The 17,344-nt window shown below is 48.3% G+C and overlaps 1 long non-coding RNA gene across 1 annotated transcript; it reads right to left on the reverse strand.

Annotated features, from left to right (window-relative positions):
* Positions 1-4,734: 4,734 nt before the first annotated feature.
* Positions 4,735-15,358, reverse strand: LOC143842716 (uncharacterized). The gene is made up of 2 exons (XR_013233321.1): positions 15,082-15,358; positions 4,735-4,798 (listed from the first exon to the last, which is right to left on the reverse strand). It is a non-coding gene; the product is annotated as an uncharacterized LOC143842716 (long non-coding RNA).
* Between the last annotated feature and the right edge of the window lie 1,986 nt (positions 15,359-17,344).

Here is a 17,344-nt window from a genome sequence, read left to right on the forward strand (position 1 = left end):
CATCAAGTCCAACCCCCTGCTCAACGCAGGACACTCACATCCCAATCGCTCATCTACTGTCACCTGCCACCCCTTTGTCAGAAGCAATGTTGTGCTATTGATACAATGGTGATTTCCTTTCTGTTCTTTCCCCTGCTACCCTACTGAGCAGCAGTGTGGAGAGGTCGAGGGATGCCAGTGGGTGATCTCTTGTTACAGCAAAAGACGTGGCAGCCCTATCTAGCAGTTGGTTCTTGCTGGGAAATGCAAGGTCTGTAGCTTTTATGTACCCACAACTGGGGGACATGCCCCAGCGAGGGGCCCTGAAAAGGGGCCTGCATTCCTCAGAGGAATTTCCCAGCCTCCCTTCCGCATCCCTTGTTCTCTCCACCCTCTGAAGTTGCTCCTGTTATTTTTCATGAATGGTACTGTTTAGTGCAGGGGTAGTCAAATTGCGGCCCTCCAGATGTCCATGGACTACAATTCCCAGGAACCCCTGCCAGCATTCGCTGGCAGGGGCTCCTGGGAATTGTAGTCCACGGACATCTGGAGGGCCGCAGTTTGACTACCCCTGGTTTAGTGTTTTAAGGAATGTCAACGACCTTGCCTGGCACTTCATGTCTGGTGTTAAGACATTTGAAGAATGGTTGCCCTTTGTAGTTTAGATAACATTGCCTCTTTGTGGTAATGACTTTTGGCACGCAAATTCCATGAGGCATCTTCAGCAATATTGTTTCAGTTACAGCTGCCCACGTGCCTCTTTCCCAGTGAATTTTCAAGACTTATTCCCCCCCTGCACTTGGGGTTTGTGTTGCTCTGCCTCCTGCACAGTCATGTTCTGTTGTGCTTTACCACCTCTGGCAGCCATTTTGTAGCTTGGCCTACTAACCTGTGTCAGAATTCTGACCTTTCCCCAGGCTCAAAAATGTTTCGGATCCTTGCTTTTAAACATTCACTGCAAAAAAAATCCTGAAATGCTGAACCTTTTGGAAAAAAGCAAATAGCTCATAATAAGACTTCCAAGTCTCCTGAAGCAGTGCTGATGTTTTAACCAAAAAGACCCATGTGTTGGCCTGACATTATATCCTTGAAGGCCACTTAGACACAAATCAAGCTGTGTTCAGCTGTAGCCAGGAGGGAAAATAGCAGGATGACAAGTCTGGGAAGCTGCCATAATGTCTTTCCCTCCCCAAATGGCTGGCATCACCCATCAGTATTTCCAGTTGAGATGCTTCGAACTTGCTGAAAAGCAGCCATCTTAAGAGTCTTTATACTTATTGAAACCAGAAAGCATGTCAAACAGTGAGATTCTCTCTTAACTAGTAATTTATCTTGTGTGAAGGAAAATACTGCCGTCACAGCCTGGATTAAATGGCATTATGGATTTGTTAGTGATGGTACCTAATTGTTCATTTTTGAGGACATGCTCAGTTACGTTGGAGGGGGGTGTGTGTGTGTGGGGATCAAATTGTAGCCTGCCAGGGAACAGCATTCTCCACAGAAGCCATCTTTAAAAAAATCAAGAAACCTTACTTTGCTGTTTTCGTGAAAGAAGAAAAACCTCACTGGCCAGTTCAATGGGAGGGCTGTGGAAGGACATCTGCTGGGCATGCAGAAGGTTCCAGGTTGAATCCCTGGCTTCTCCAGCTAAAGTAGATGATGGGAAAGAATTCTGCCTGTCTGAGTAGACCGGACTGACGTTGATGGATCAAGGGTCTCATTCAGCAGAGGGGGAAGGAAGGGGCGGAGAAGGGGGGAGAGGGTCCGCGGTTTGGGTGTGGGGGGGAGCTGCGAGGGTTTCCCCCCGGGAAGGGTTCCCCCCCCCCAGGCCACAGGCTTTCTCCGCTGCCCGGGCAGTGTGGTCGCCGGGTCTTTGAGGCAGCGGCCGCGCTGACTAGGTGACGGGGAAGCTTTTCCCTGCCGCCTGGGCAGCGTGGTCACTCCGGTGGGAGGGCACGCCCCCTCCCACCGGAGGCCGCAGCTTGGGGGGCAGGAAAGGGGGGCCCTGCTTCTTTCCCGGCCCCAAAGTCCCCCCCTCCCTGCCCAAAAGGCCCCCTCCCATCTTCAAAGAGCCCCTCCTTGCGGCCTAGCTTCTCTCCCGGCTCCAAAGAGCCCCCCCATTCCAACCTAGCTTCCCGGCTTCGTGGCCGGGGAAGGAGCCGGGCCGGCCCATCTGTGACGCTCTGTCCCGGCTCCTGGGGCGGCCACGAAGGCCTCTCACCCCCCTCTCAGCCCAGGTTCCCTAGGCCTCTGGGTCTACATCACCTCTCGGCGGCCAGCAGAGGAATGTCTGTTGTGGGCTGAACTGGTCAGTTCTGGAGCAAGGGGCCAATCAGCAGCTTCGCGCCTCCCGATTGGGCCCTCCGCTTATCAGTCCGGGGCCGGGGACCAATCGTTGCCCCCCCCATCCCAGACAGTGCACACACCCCACCCCTTACTGTTTTATTTATACCAGGGGTAGTCAAACTGCGGCCCTCCAGATGTCCATGGACTACAATTCCCAGGAGCCCCCTGCCAGCGAATGCTGGCAGGGGGCTCCTGGGAATTGTAGTCCATGGACATCTGGAGGGCCGCAGTTTGACTACCCCTGATTTATACCATTCTGTTACAGATTATTTTTATTTATTATATTTGTATATCGCCTTCCTCTGAGGCTCAGGCCAGTTCACAGCTGGAACAGCTTCGCTGTATAATATAAAGAGCTAAGGCCTAGGTGGGTGGAGAGTGGGCAAGGCCAGCCTGATCTTTGCCTTCTGATTGGACCAAAGATTGGACTGACTCCACCTCCTGGACTTGGGATCAATAGGGAAGTGACACAGCCCACCCCCCTAGCCCAACTGCCCATCTGCCTTTGACCACCGCAGGGAAAGGAGGTTGGTAGGGCTGCCAAGGGGGATGAGAACAGAGGCTTGAACAGGCTGCGCCGGCCCTTTTTGCCCCAGGGCTGTCCTAACTGTCATGTCCGACTGTAACTTTACCTCAGAAACCTGACAGAGCTGGCAGGAGGCTGGTGACTGCGCTCCCTCCCCCTCCCCCTCCCTTCAGGCCTGCTGGGAAGGAGCCTCGGACAGGCCCTGACTGAGGGGAGGGAGGCATTTTCATTCAGAGAGCAACGCAGGGGAGTCTGAGGGCATTCCTTTTGAGGGGGGAAACTTTCCCCTTCTACCTAACCATTGGCTGACAGGAAGGCCACAGAAAAGCCCCTTCTCACTTAAAATCCTGCTGTGGCTGGTCTCGCTGCTGCAGGGAAGAAACAGCCAAGCCATGTGTGTTTCTTCCGTGTGACTCTCTGCAGATTTGAAGCCTACTGCACAGGGTTGTTGTGCAGATGAAACAGGCGGCCAAAGAACCTCTAGAACAGCATCCAGTTTCATCTGCACAAGAACCCTGCGTGGTAGGCCTCAAATCTCCAGAGAGTTGCTTGGCTGCCTCCTCCCTCTAGCAGTGAGGGTGCACGCCTATGGCATATCAAGTAAAATACCAGACTAGAAGACCCGTGTTTAACCCCCCCCCCCCCCTGAGTCCTGCTGGCCACAGAACTGGTGGTGTAAAAAAATGGGCAAGAGGAGAATGGTATTCAACACTGCTTGGAGAAACCACAGGGGAGAAAAGTGAGTACAAATAAATATACATCCCAGTGGAAAGTGTCTTCTAATCACAGTGAACTTATGGACACCTCTTTGGGGGGGGGGGGTTCTGCTGGAATAGGCAAGATCATAATGAGCCAAAAGGGAGGGCGGTATATAAATATATTAAATAAAGTAAAAGAATATGAAGAATATCCTACAGGCGGCATCAGATACGTAATTAGCATTCATTCATTCATTCATTCATTCATTCATTCATTCATTCATTCATGCATTCATGCATTCATTCATTCATCCAATTGATATCCCACTCTTACCTGGAGGCTCAAGACAGCTAACAGGAACTTCCTAATATTTCCAAATACTCTCCAGTTTCCTGACGGGCTCAGTTGGAGAGTTCCTGCTCCTTGGAGCACACTTCCTTCCTGCTTGCCTCCAGATGAAGAAGAACAGGTCAACTGCCAAGATCCTCTCTCTTTCCAGGTTCAGTTCTCTATAAAGCTATTCTTTAAGCATCAGGTGCTTAGCTTCTTTGCATAGTTAAATTTTGCCATAGTGAAACATTTTCAAGGCAAGGAACTTTCAGAGGAGGTTTGCCATGACTTGCTTCTGCGCAGCAACCCTGGACTTCAACAGATACTAATGAGGGCTAACCTGGTTTAGTTTCTGAGATCTGACAAGATCAGGCTAGCCTGGGCTATTTGGGCTGGTCCATGTGTATGCCCTGGTTCAGACATCTGCACGGTGAGGAGGAGGAGGGGCATGCCCGTTCTCTCTGTCAAATGTCTAAAATGATTCTGATACCAGAAGAAAACTTGGAATTGGGCTAAGGTGTTTGAAATTTTATTTATTTACTTTATCATTAACAGACTAAAAAAATATGTATTCTAAAGAAAACAATGAAAAACAGTTACACAAAACCATAAGTTAAATCAAGGTACGTCAAACAAAGCAGGTCTGTCTTCACCAAGGGAATTGTGAGCCACTTCATTATCTATGTCAGACTGTCTGTATTTTTTCAAATACGAGCTAGGAAACATATTTTCACGCTAGTAAATACATATGTTTATATACAAGCAGGCAGTATAACCCCCTGCTGGATCCTTTCCTTGGCCTAAAGATGTCTGCACCCGGACATGCTCTCCGTATGTCTTTTGCCATTTGTGTGACGCCTCTCCTGCTAGGGTTACAAACTTTGATCGGGGAAATTCCTGGAGATTTGTGGATCATGCCTGAGAAAGGAGAATTTAAGGATGAGAAGAAGCTCTGGTTGACAACACCAGGTTGGGAAATTCCTGCAGATGAGGGGGGGAGTTGAGGAGGGAAAAGGTCTCTGCAGCCTATATTGCCCATGAATTTAACTCCCCAAAGCTGCTATATTCGCCAAAGAACTGATTTCTCCTACCCTTCCTGGAGGTTGGCAACCTAGAAGGAACTGAATGGGGATATCTTGCTGTGGAGTCTGCCCTTCAAAGCAGCCATTTCCTTCATGGGAACTGATGGGGGTTGAAGGTTATTGGGTTTTGTGCAGTTTTATGGGCTTTTATTTACTGTAACCCGCCACAAATCTCCAGAGAGTGGCGGGCTAGAAATGTAACAATAAATCAATAAATTAAATAAATAAACTCGGGGATCAGTTGTAATTCCAGAACTCCAGGCCTCATTTGAAGGTCAATACAACACTAAATAAGAGCCTCTTGTGGCGCAGAGTGGTAAGGCAGCCGCCTGAAAGCTTTGCCCATGAGGTTGGGAGTTCAATCCCAGCAGCCGGCTCAAGGTTGACTCAGCCTTCCATCCTTCCGAGGTCGGTAAAATGAGTACCCAGCTTGCTGGGGGGTAAACGGTAATGACTGGGGAAGGCACTGGCAAACCACCCCGTATTGAGTCTGCCATGAAAACGCTAGAGGGCGTCACCCCAAGGGTCAGACATGACTCGGTGCTTGCACAGGGGATACCTTTACCTTTACCTTTATACAACACTAAATAGAAAACCGAAAAATCTGCTACACAATTAATGTTAAGAAGCCTTGTCCTTTTATTTTTCCTTTGTACATATTGTAGAAAAAATCTTACCAGAACAAGGACTGGTTGAACAACGCTTTCACCACTGTTTCCTCAGTGGCAAGATTTTAGACAAAATTTGAATAATATTCTTTGACATTGTTCTCCCTTCTCATTAAGTCAACAAAGACTATTTTCTGGTAATATAATTTAAATGCTGAGAAGTTAATGGAATAGAATTTAAATTCTGAGCCACAAGGGAGGGTGGTATAAAAATATAACAAGTCAGTAAGTAATCTAGCTTACTTGCTGACAACTGTTGAGGTTCCTCAATATTACTCAAATTTTGTCAAAAATCTTGCCACTGAGGAAACAGTGGTGAAAGTGTTGTTCAACCAGTGCTCACTTCCCTGCTATGCCCCGCCCAAAAGTGAAATGTCACTGGAAGTGACATCACCATCCTTGTTAACAGGCAGCCTTGAAGAGAACTCTGGGGGAGAGACAGGAGGTGGTTTAACGTGGGAGTAGGCGTGCAGCCTCCATCCCGTCCTAGGCACAGAAACCACGAGAGAGCTCACTCATACTCTGGAGGGTGAAGAAGGAGCAATGGAAGCAGCTGGTTCTCTAACTTGTGTCTGAGTTCATTAAGGCAGGAGGGGAAAGGCTTCAGACAATGTCTGGAGTGCCTTCGGACCCCTGATTAGGAACCCCAGCTCTGGCGGGAGAAAATGGCTGCTTTGGAAGGCAGACTCTATGGCATTGAATCATAGAATCATAGAATCATAGAGTTGGAAGGGGCCATACAGGCCATCTAGTCCAACCCCCTGCTCAACGCAGGATTAGCCCTAAGCATCCTAAAGCATCCAAGAAAAGTGTGTATCCAACCTTTGCTTGAAGACTTCCAGTGAGGGGGCACTCACCACCTCCTTAGGCAGCCTATTCCACTGCTGAACGACTCTGACTGAGAAAAACTTTTTCCTGATATCTAGCCTATATCGTTGTACTTGAAGTTTAAACCCATTACTGCGTGTCCTTTCCTCTGCAGCCAGCAGAAACAGCATCCTGCCCTCCTCCAAGTGACAACCTTTCAAATACTTAAAGAGGGCTATCATGTCCCCTCTCAACCTCCTTTTCTCCAGGCTGAACATTCCCAAGTCCCTCAACCTATCTTCATAGGGCTTGGTCCCTTGGCCCCAGATCATCTTCGTCGCTCTCCTCTGTACCCTTTCAATTTTATCGATGTCCTTCTTGAAGTGAGGCCTCCAGAACTGCACACAGTACTCCAGGTGTGGTCTGACCAGTGCCGTATACAATGGGACTATGACATCTTGTGATTTTGATGTGATGCCTCTGTTGATACAGCCCAAAATGGCATTTGCCTTTTTTACCGCTGCATCACACTGCCTGCTCATGTTTAGTTTACAATCCACAAGTACCCCAAGGTCTCGTTCACACACAGTGCTACCTAGAAGCGTATCCCCCATCCAGTAGGCATGCTTTTCATTTTTCTGACCCAGATGCAGAACTTTACACTTATCTTTATTAAATTGCATCTTGTTCTCATTTGCCCATTTTTCCATTGTGTTCAGATCTCGTTGAACTCTGTCTCTATCTTCCGGAGTATTTGCCAGTCCTCCCAATTTGGTGTCATCTGCAAACTTGATGAGTAGTCCCTCCACCCCCTCATCTAGATCATTAATAAATATGTTAAAAAGTACCGGGCCGAGCACCGAACCCTGAGGTACCCCGCTACTCACCTCTCTCCAGTCTGATGAAACACCATTGACAACAACTCTTTGAGTGCGGTTCTCTAACCAATTCCCTATCCACCTAACGATCTGAAAATCCAGATTGGAGTCCTTCAACTTATCCATCAGAACATCATGGGGAACCTTGTCAAAAGCTTTACTAAAATCCAAGTAAATGACATCAACCAAATTTCCCCGATCCAGCAAACCTGTTACTTGGTCAAAAAAGGAAACTAGGTTGGTCTGGCAGGACCTGTTGGAGACAAATCCATGCTGACTTCCTTGGATCACCAAATTGTCCTCCAGATGTTTGCAGATCGCTCCCTTTAATATCTGCTCCATTATCTTCCCCACAACAGAGGTCAGACTCACTGGTCTGTAGTTTCCCGGGTCATTCTTCCTCCCTTTTTTGAAGATCGGAATAACGTTTGCTCTTTTCCAGTCCTCCGGGACATCTCCAGTCCTTAAAGAGGTTCCGAAGATGATGGACAAGGGCTGTGCAAGTTCTCTGGAAAGTTCTTTGAGTACTCTCGGGTGCATTTCATCTGGACCAGGGGATTTGAACTCATCCAGTGCAGCTAAATGCCTCTCGACCACCTCTCTATCCATGTTAACCTGCCACCCAAACACTATCCTTTGGCTACAGCCATCTCTAGATGTGCCTAAACACTTAGACCTGTGGGAAAAAACAGATGTAAAATAGGCACTAAGCCTTTCTGCTTTCTCTGCATCTTTCGTTAGAGTTTGTCCTTCCGCACCCAACAGCGGGCCTATTGCCTCCTTTACTTTACGTTTGCTCCTCACGTAACTGAAAAATCTTTTCTTGTTACAATGGGCTTCCCTGGCCAATCTTAGCTCACTCTCAGCTTTGGCCTTTGGACCCTTTGGCCATTGGACCCTACTGAGGTCCGTCCGCTCACCAAACCCCATCCTCCCCAGCCTCCGCCCCCATAACACCACGATTTTCCAAGCTAGAGGTTGCAATCTGGAGCTGGCAATGCTATGCCGTGTTCCTCCTTGCAGGGAATCTCTGATGCCCAAGGAGGGCTACTCCTGAAGATCCTAACAGGAATAATCCAGGGGACATTTGTGAAGGCTGGAGGGGGGGGGGTCAGTGGGACATTTGGCTTTCATCTCACTGCCCTCTGCTTGACTGTTCTCACCTTACTGTTCAGTTCAGGCTGAAACAGAGACAGAAATGCAGGGTCAGGATCAGTTCAATCCATTTTATGAGACTGGCAATGCACGGTGCCATTTGGCACACTCAGCCGCCACGAGCAGTCAAGAGGCACCGATAAAACTCACGCTTTGATTCTCTGCCAAATCCAACTCCCCTGACCTTCTAGAAAAGGAATTATATATATACTTGAATTAAAGCCCATTGTAGCTGATACAACGGATGCTAGCAGGGGGAAGGGGAAAATAGCAAAGAGAGAGGGAGGTAGAAAGGAAGAAAGTGATTAAGATAGAGAGAGCTTGGCAGTGGGCAGAGGAAGGGGAGGGATTGTCCAGTCTGTAAGGGTATGAGGTTGAATATGTGTGTTGTGTGGGGGGTTGTGGTGGTGTGGTGGCAAATGAGGGCATGGGTGTGGAGATATGGGTGTCAAGAACCTGTGGTTTGGAATGTCCGTTGAGTGTGGGAGAGGACTGACCTTTGGGAATTGTGGCATAGAGGTTACAGATGAGCTTTCCAGAGCCATGTCTTCAGATAGGTGAAGGGAAAATCAGACTGGAGACTGTTCTTAGGGGAAGATTACATGGCAACCAATTCCTCCCAGTTCTGTGTCATTTCCCTTCTTGTGTGAATTAGGCCACAGACACCGAAATGCCCCTCTGCCCTAATACACATGGGGTAGTCACAGTACACAGGTGTCTGCCCTGCTCCTTCTGTCTCCATTTTTTTACTGTTGATATAATGTTATCATTATATAACAAGAGCCTTGAACAGAGAACTTCAAGAGGAACTAAGAAAGAAAAGGAAAATGGAGGGAAGGACAGAGCTCTAAAGAAGAGTACCTACAGGTTACTAGGCACTGTAGATCAACTATCAGAAAGGCCAAATCTGAGAGTAAGCTAAGATTGGCCAGGGAAGCCCATTGTAACAAGAAAAGATTTTTCAGTTATGTGAGGAGCAAACGTAAAGTCAAGGAGGCAATAGGCCCACTGTTGGGCAAACTCTAATGCAAGATGCAGAGAAATCAGAAAGGCTTAGTGCCTATTTTACATCTGTTTTTTCCCACAGGTCAAATCGTTTAGGCACATCTAGAGATGGCCATAGCCAAAGGATAGTGTCTGGGTGGCAGGTTAACATGGATAGAGAGGTTGTCGAGAGGCATTTAGCTGCACTGGATGAGTTCAAATCCCCTGGTCTGGATGAAATGCACCCGAGAGTGCTCAAAGAACTTTCCAGAGAACTTGCACAGCCCTTGTCCATCATCTTCGGGACCTCTTTAAGGACTGGAGATGTCCCGGAGGACTGGAAGAGAGCAAACGTTATTCCGATCTTCAAAAAACGGAGGAAGGATGACCAGGGAAACTACAGACCAGTGAGTCTGACCTCTGTTGTAGGGAAGATAATGGAGCAGATATTAAAGGGAGCGATCTGCAAACATCTGGAGGACAATTTGGTGATCCAAGGAAGTCAGCATGGATTTGTCTCCAACAGACCAACCAGGTTTCCTTTTTTGACCAAGTAACAGGTTGCTGGATCAGGGAAATTCAGTTGATGTCATTTACTTGGATTTTAGTAAAGCTTTTGACAAGGTTCCCCATGATGTTTTGATGGATAAGTTGAAGGACTGCAATCTGGATTTTCAGATAGTTAAGTGGATAGGAATTCGTTAGAGAACTGCACTCAAAGAGTTGTTGTCAATGGTGTTTCATCAGACTGGAGAGAGGTGAGTAGCGGGGTACCTCAGGGCTCGGTGCTCGGCCCAGTACTTTTTAACATATTTATTAATGATCTAGATGAGGGGGTGGAGGGACTACTCATCAAGTTTGCAGATGACACCAAATTGGGAGGACTGGCAAATACTCCGGAAGATAGAGATCTGAACACAATGGAAAAATGGGCAAATGAGAACAAGATGCAATTTCATAGAATAATAGAATCATAGAGTTGGAAGGGGCCATACAGGCCATCTAGTCCAACCCCTTGCTCAACGCAGGATCAGCCCTAAGCATCCTAAATCACCCAAGGAAAGTGTGTATCCAACCTTTGCTTGAACACTGCCAGTGAGGGGGAGCTCACCACCTCCTTAGGCAGCCTATTCCACTGCTGAACCACTCTGACTGTGAAATTTTTTTTCCTGATATCTAGCCTATATCGTTGTACTTGAAGTTTAAACCCATTACTGCGTGTCCTTTCCTCTGCAGCCAACGGAAACAGTATCCTGCCCTCCTCCAAGTGACAACCTTTCAAATCCTTAAAGAGGGCTATCATGTCCCCTCTCAACCTCCTTTTCTCCAGGCTGAACATTCCCAAGTCCCTCAACCTATCTTCATAGGGCTTGGTCCCTTGGAAAAATTTAATAAAGATAAGTGTAAAGTTCTGCTTCTGGGTCAGAAAAATGAAAAGCATGCCTACTGGATGGGGGATACGCTTCTAGGTAACACTGTGTGTGAACGTGACCTTGGGGTACTTGTAGATTGTAAACTAAACATCAGCAGGCAGTGTGATGCAGTGGTAAAAAAGGCAAATGCCATTTTGGGCTGTATCAACAGGGGCATCACATCAAAATCACAAGATGTCATAGTCCCATTGTATATGGGTTTAAACTACAATGGTATAGGCTAGATATCAGGACAAAAATTTCACAGTCAGAGTAGTTCAGCAGTGGAATAGGCTGCTTAAGGAGGTGGTGAACTCCCCCTAAGGAGGTGGTGAATTCTAAGAGCCTCTTGTGGCGCAGAGTGGTAAGGCAGCGACATGCTGTCTGAAGCTGTATGCCCATGAGGTTGGGAGTTCGATCCCAGCTGCTGGCTCAAGGTTGACTCAGCCTTCCATCCTTCCGAGGTCGGTAAAATGAGAACCCAGCTTGCTAGGGGGTAAAACGGTGATGACTGGGGAACGCACTGGCAAAGCACCCCGTATTGAGTCTGCAAAGAAAACGCTGGAGGGCGTCACCCCAAGGGTCAGACATGACCCGGTGCTTGCACAGGGGATACCTTTTCCTTTTCCTTTATAATGTTATGTGTCCGCATGCTTCTTTCACTGTTGCCCCTTAGAAGAAGAGCTGGATATTTGTGTCCTGCTGTTTACTACCAAAAGGAGTCTCAGAGCAGTTTACAAATATCTTTTCCCTTTGTCTCCCCACAATAGACAACCTGTTAGGGATGTGGTGTTGTGAGAGGTCTGAGAGAACTGGGAATGGTTCACAGTCACCCAGCAGGCCTCAGGTGTCTCAAAGCAGTTTACAATTGCCTTCCCTTCCTTTCCCTGTGAGGGAGGTAGGGTAGAGAAAGCACTAGCTCCTGGTTTGGTGTAGGTTTAGTGCCTGACTTTGAAGCTGGCAACCCTAAGAGGAGCTCTCTCTCTCTGCATAGCAGTCTTGACCCTAGTCAGTTGTGCACCCCTAGGTAGTGTGGAATTCCAGAATATGAACCTACACCCATCTGGCAACCTTACCTCCTCTCTGCAATGTTCTCTTGACCTGAAATAGGTCAGGGGGTGCTAGGTGCTGTGGGGGCATTACACACTTTTGAAGCCCCATTCCAGACTTCAAGGAATATGTTCAGACCAGGGACAGCCAACCTCCAGGTGGAGCCTGGGGATTTCCTGGAATTGCTGCTCACCTCCAGATTATAAAGATCAGCTCCGTAGGCAAAAATGGCTGCTTTGGAGGGGTGACTGTGTAGCATTGTATCCCCCTGAGGTTTAGGGGTGCCAGCCTCCAGGAGGGGCCTGAGAATCCCCTGGAATACAGCTCATCTCTAGGCAGTTAGGCTGAAGGGAAAGCTCTCTCCTCCTGCTAGGCTTCAAAAGGAACGCATGTGGCCCCAGACACCCCTTGGCTAGCACAGTCTGTTGCTTGGCTGCTGATGTCTGCCCTTCTGAAGCCTGAGGCCTACTGCTGGCAACTGCAGTCCCTGTTGTTCTCTGCAAGGCCAAGTCTAATAAAAGTGGATCACCTAGTTCCCCCCAAAGTCTCACTGTCTATTTTCCTGTAAAGCTAACTCCACTTGAAATTCTAAGCTACTTATGCCTTTGATTTCATAGGACCTTCTTGGCAAATGCTGTTTTTTATTTACTAGGCCAAGCTTGAGAAAAGTCTCTTCAGTTGCGATTTCTCTTCAGCCATTTACTTGTTCACTATTTCCAGTTTCAGACTGTAAATATTCTTTATTTAGATCTTCCTGCAATTTCCAGACTCAGGATGGATGCTGGTCTGTCTGTCTGTCTGTGCCCCAAATTACAAACAGTTGCTGGTAAGGGCTGACCTCTGAAGCAATTTATCATTTTGAAGTCTTACCTCCCAACCTCCAGGAATATTTCCAACCCAGGGGTAGCCAACCTCCAGGTGGGGCCTGGAGATCTCCTAGAATCACAGCTCACCTGCAGAGTATAAAGATCAGTTCCCCAGGCAGAAAGGGCTACTTTGGACAGGGTTGTGCTAGAGAAGAAACGTTTAAGGCCTCCCACACAGGTTGTTGTTGAATTTAAACACTTGAGGCCTACTGTCATGTCCAACTAAGTGTCATGTCCAACAACTTTCTTCACTTTACCTCAGACCAAAGATGGAGTTTGCAGGTGGCTGATGGATATTCTCCCCCCCCCCCCTTCAGGCCTGCTGAGGGAGGCATTTCCACTTCTGCTAAACAGTAGGCTGACAGAAAAGCCCCTTCTCTGTGTATTTCTTCTGTATGACTCTCTGCAGATTTGAGGTCTACTGCACAGGGTTGTTGTGCGAGGAAACATGAGGCAAAAGAACCTCCGCAGCAGCATCCAGTTTCATCTGCACAACAGTTCTGTGTGGTAGGCCCCAAATCTACAGAGAGTTGCTTGGCTGCCTCCTCCCTCGATCAGCAAGGCTGGCCAGAGCAGTATTTTGAGAAGGGGCTTTTCTGTCAGCCCCCCCCCCCCCCCTCAAAAGGAAAGCACAAGTACCTCCACAGAGTCCTCTGAATCGCTCTCGGAAACGCCTCCCTCCCCTCAGTCAGGGGCTCCTTCCCAGCAGGCCTGAAGGGAGGGGGGGGGAGGGAGAACTCTCACCAGCCACCTGCCAGCTCCGTCAGTGGTCTGAGGCAAAGTGAGCGGAGCTATTGGACATGAGGGTTAGGGGCAAGTGACACAGCCTGATTGGGTGGGAGAAGCAGCCTGATTGGGCTGGTTGGGCTGTTCGGGGAGGGGGCCAGTGGGGCCAGGCCAATCCGGACACGTGCAGGACTTGGACAGGGCCACACAGGGCCTGGACAGTCTCCGCCAGGGATCTATCAGGGATGGAGTAGGAGATTGGGGGGGGGGAGGGGGAGAGAAGCTTTTCTCCAGATTTGTTCCTTCAGGGGACCATTTCCTGAAGGGGGGGTCTGCCACGTGAAGGGGGCCTGCCCACCTACTACACCTCTGGAGCTCTCCTGGGGCAGGCACCAACTACATGCCCACTTGCCACTTGTCAGGCTCCCTTTGCCATCCTCCTCTTCCTCTCCTCCTCCCTCCCCACCAAGGCAAGGCTCCAGGTGAGAGAGCACTGCATACCACCTGCGCCAGGTGGACACTCCCCCAGTGGGTGCCTCGACTGTGTGTGGGTGAAACGCGCCATCCTGACCAACCCTTTCAGTCTCGCCAGGCGATCTAGGATGCACCCAGCCAGGGCCAACTCTCCGCAGGCAGAGCCTTTTGCTCACTGTGCCTGCCAGCTCTTGCCTTCTTCTGCTCAGTGGCCACAGCCCTTATCCCCACATCACCAAGCCTTGCCCTCCTGCCCCAGGCATCGAATATGCTAGAGACACCACTGGTTGGCAGCCATAGCATCCACCTCTTCTCTTTTCCCGGCCTGAACATGGTCGTTTCAACATCAGTCCTCAGCGGTCAGATAGGTTTGGAGGGGAGTCAGTGAGCATCCAGGGGGGCTAACAGAGTTGTCCTCCTCCATGTCGCTTAGTGCAAGTCGTCCACTGGGGTGACCAAGAGCTGCCAACTCCATGTTGGGAAACTCTTGGAGCCTGGGGGTGAAGTCTGGAGAGATCAGAGTGGAGAGTCCTCAGCAGGGTATAATGCTCTTCATCTGATCCCTGTACTCTACAGATCAGTCATAATTCCAGAAAATATATAGACCCCACCTGGAGATTGGCATCCCTACCAGCCCTGTAACTGATTCTCGCAAACAGGGTCCCACTTATTCCTTAAATTGCTCAGAGTGCCTTAGATGTGGCTACTCTAGTTTACACACAAACCCAGCAGCTGGTGAACTTTCGGGCTGGGCATGGATCTCCCACTGAGGTCATGGGGACACTGCTGAGCTTCAGCTGGACCAGGGCTGGGTGTTTGCATCATGTAGTAGAGCAATAAACCGCAGGATCCCCAGAAGGGCCTGAACGGCAAATATTCAGACTTTGTTCCTTGGGTTGGGAAATACCTGGAGATTTGGAGGCTAGAGCCTGGGGAGGATGGGCTTTGGGGCGGAGAGAGACCTCGGCAGGGCCTGGTGCCCTGCAGCCCATCCTCCAAAGCAGCCGTTTTCTCCAGGGCAACTGACCTCTGTTGTCTAGAATCATCAGTTCTAAGTCCAGGAGATCTCCAAGAGCCAGTTGGAGGTTGGGCACTTTACCTGTTCCGGTGGCCTGCAAACAAAATTGGAGGGAAGACTGCATATCCAGAGATCCAGTGGATGTGCATGTCAAGTGACGTGGCTTGGGCCACGCAGCTCTGTACCAACTGCAGTCCCCTCAGAACTTTCAGTGGGCCAGCAGTGAGAGGGTCAGACGTATATCAGGTGGCTCAGCAGGGGATTGGCAAAGGTGCTATTATACACTGTTCAGACTCTTAGCGGGGTTGCCAGACAATACCTGGAGATTTGGGGGGCTGGAGCTGGAGGAAGGTGGGGTTTGGGGAAGGGAGGATCTCAGCAGGGGCTAAGGCCATACAGTTAAGGTGGCCAGGTCCACCTTGCCTGCCTGCCTGCCAGGAGATCCACTATAATCCCCAGGAGATCTCCAGCCACCACCTGGAGGTTGACAACCTGTCCCATCCTCCTTTTGAGGTTAGATGGGAAGCCACTTTTTGGCATAATTTACTTAGATTGATTTGGCTGCTGCCTTCCCCTGTGTGTTCCATTCTAATGCCAATATAATATTCCCCCAAAATTATCTCATTGGAAGAATAATGGATGTCCTCCAAAGAAGGATCAGGAAGAGAAATACGATTCAAAAACATTTCTACTCTGCCAATGAAAAATAGGAAATGGATATACTTTTTTTGAAGAAAAGAAGAAAAGAGAAAGGCTTCTATTTTCCAGACAGTTCCACTTGTTTTTATAACATCCTGCATGAGTAGTAAATCTTATAACAACAGATGTCTGTGATTCTATATTAAATCTGTTTAAGGGAGGAAAACAAGATCGTACATTCTAATTGCTGGTAAGTTTGCAAACACGTCTGCGAAGTAAATACCCCCCGCCAAATAATAACGGGAAAAGCAACATCAGAAATTCCATGTTCTGTTAAGTTTTCATTAAACTAAAGCTTTAGAATCATAGAATCATAGAATCATAGAGTTGGAAGGGGCCATACAGGCCATCTAGTCCAACCCCCCTGCTCAACGCAGGATCAGCCCAAAGCATCCTAAAGCATCCAAGAAAAGTGTGTATCCAACCTTTGCTTGAAGACTGCCAGTGAGGGGGAGCTCACCACCTCCTTAGGCAGCCTATTCCACTGCTGAACTACTCTGACTGTGAAAAACGTTTTCCTGATATCTAGCCTATATCGTTGTACTTGTAGTTTAAACCCATTACTGCGTGTCCTTTCCTCTGCAGCTTTACTAAAATCCCAGTAAACAACATCAACTGTATTTCCACGATCCAGCAAACCTGTCACTTGGACAAAAAAGGAAACCAGGTTGGTCTGACAGGAGTTTCTTGATAGCCCTGGAAGGGTTTCCAGAGTTAATTATATATATATATATATATATATATATATATATATATGTGTGTGTGTGTGTGTGTGTGTGTGTGTGTGTGTGTGTGTGTGTGTGTGTGTGTGTATTAACAAATATATATATTTGTTAAACATATTTTAGGTTTAGCTATTTCACACTGCCTTGTGTACCTTTTCATGCCGTGACACTTTCTTGCAAATGTTGCTCTTTACTTTGTTATCTGAAAGGGGGGGGCGCCGGTCCCCCAAGGCCAGCCGGGGTAGAGACGGTGTGGCAGGAAGCCCAGGATGGCACCTGTGAGGTGGGGGGGGGGAAGAGGGGGCAATTGGGCGGGAAGGATGCATTGATAACTGCTGGCTTGCCATGTATCGATTAGATTCGACTTCAGACGTCGGAGTGTTCAGATCTACTTCCAATAAAGCTTTCTATTAATCCAGAAGCCTAGTTGTGAGTCTGTCTGCCTTTTACCACAATGCTTTGCTCCTTGTATCTCCAACAAGCCAGAAAGGAGCTGCCCTGTAGTAAAGTTGGCACTTCCAGAATAGCCTAATAACTTAACTGGACCTTTGCAAAGATAAGTAATGCTATGTCTAGTGATTCCAGCCTCCAGGTGCAATCTGGGGATCTCCTGGAATGAGAGCTTATCTCCAGACTACAGTGATCAGTTCTCCTGGAAAGAAAGGATGCTTAGGAGGGAGGACTCTATGACATTGGCCCCTGTTCTGCCCATGCCCAAACCTATTTAAATCAAAAAAGGGAAGGAAAAAGAAACCGCCCCAACCTGTAAAACAAGCTAGGAACCAAAGAGGTTGAGAAGTCTAAAAATTATTATCATAAAAATCTATTAAATACATATGTTATTTCACAGTGCTAAAGGTCAATTGCCATGAATGCATTAGCCTGGGTCTGTATTGTGATGGACAAAATTCGCCAGATAA

The sequence above is a fragment of the Paroedura picta genome, chromosome 8 (assembly GCF_049243985.1).
Source record: "Paroedura picta isolate Pp20150507F chromosome 8, Ppicta_v3.0, whole genome shotgun sequence".
NCBI classification, from domain to species: Eukaryota; Metazoa; Chordata; class Lepidosauria; order Squamata; family Gekkonidae; genus Paroedura; species Paroedura picta.